We start from the raw sequence: 1447 nt of genomic DNA on the forward strand, positions 1-1447 counted from the left end.
AAACTATGGTTTTTTTCCACTCATCATTTAGTAATTGGAGGACATTTGTCCTAAAATGTGGTAAGACGTTTTATTTTAATCGTAAAAAAATTGTCGAGTCATCTTGGAGAAAACTGAGATTTATGTTTTTAAATCGATTATCGGATTTTCAATCTCTTGTAAAATATATTGATTTAGGGAGTTATATTCAGTTTCGAATTCCGCAACATGCTTTTAAAATATAGAGATTAGTAATGCAAAGGTAGCAATACAGTTACATACTCCATACAGAATTCATTTCGTTCGAAAATATTGTATGGGACTACAATAAGTTTCCTTTTTTGTGGTTTTTATACGGTCTTTTTATGCGACTTATTTTGCGAGCTAATTTTCATGAGAATATTCACAGTCATGAGTTTTCATTGCTTTGTCTTTGAAATGTTTCATTACAATTCGAAACGTCAAGATTTAGTGTTAGATCGAAAAAAATCAATCTGACTCTCTGCGACTTAGAAATATGCCATAATTTTATTTGAGATTACAGCAGATCTTAACATTTCATGTATTTCTAAAACATTCTTCATAATTTTTTTTTTCTATTGCCGAAATTTAAAAATCTCAAGTCTCATGCTTGATATTTTAGCCATTTGTTTTTTTAGGTGACACAAAATCGCGATGTTTCCTGACTGTTCAAGTTTTGAGATATTTTCATGCAAATTTTCAAAGATATGCTGTTTTTTATGTGAATTTTCGAAGGTAGTCGTTTTTTAATGTGGAACACATTTTTGTTTTCTATATACGGGTGCAAACTAGCAATTCAAGAAAAATACACGTAGAAATGTGGTCAGGTTTTGAACAATTACAGCTCAGTCAATTTTGTATCAATTATTAATATTATATCACAATTTGATTGGAAATATTTCTACGTATTGATTTGAATGTTCATAGCCATGTATTTTTAATTTTATATCATTGAAATATTGATTAATAGCTAGCAGTGTCATATTTTGTCTGCAAAAAATCTCCGGTATACCGGATTTCCCTGCCATAGTCGACGGTTTTGAAGGAGTAAGCAATATATCAAAAGGAAAGCAGCGCTCTGATTGGTCAATCGATGCAAAAGCGAAGCTGTTGGAAGCACGCGAAGCTATAAATATAAGCAAAATTATAGCTAACGTTTCAGTGCTACTCGTAGTTTGCTAGAGGTAGGTTGTTGCTGGACAGCAAAACAAAAAGTGCCATAAAACGATTTGAAGCTTTAATTGCTATGCTCTGATCTTGTGTCATGAGAGATTGGATGAAATCCCATGTTATGTCGTTTCGCCTGAGAAATTGACAACTACCCCAGGGTAAATTTTGAGTGCATTAGATTAATGTCTTATTTAAATGAGATGTACTCGATTGATAATGAGAAAAAGTTTATCGCTTCAACCGAAATCGCAGAATGGTAGTAATGGTAGAGAAACGC

Source organism: Malaya genurostris, chromosome 3, assembly GCF_030247185.1.
Source record: "Malaya genurostris strain Urasoe2022 chromosome 3, Malgen_1.1, whole genome shotgun sequence".
Taxonomy (NCBI): Eukaryota; Metazoa; Arthropoda; class Insecta; order Diptera; family Culicidae; genus Malaya; species Malaya genurostris.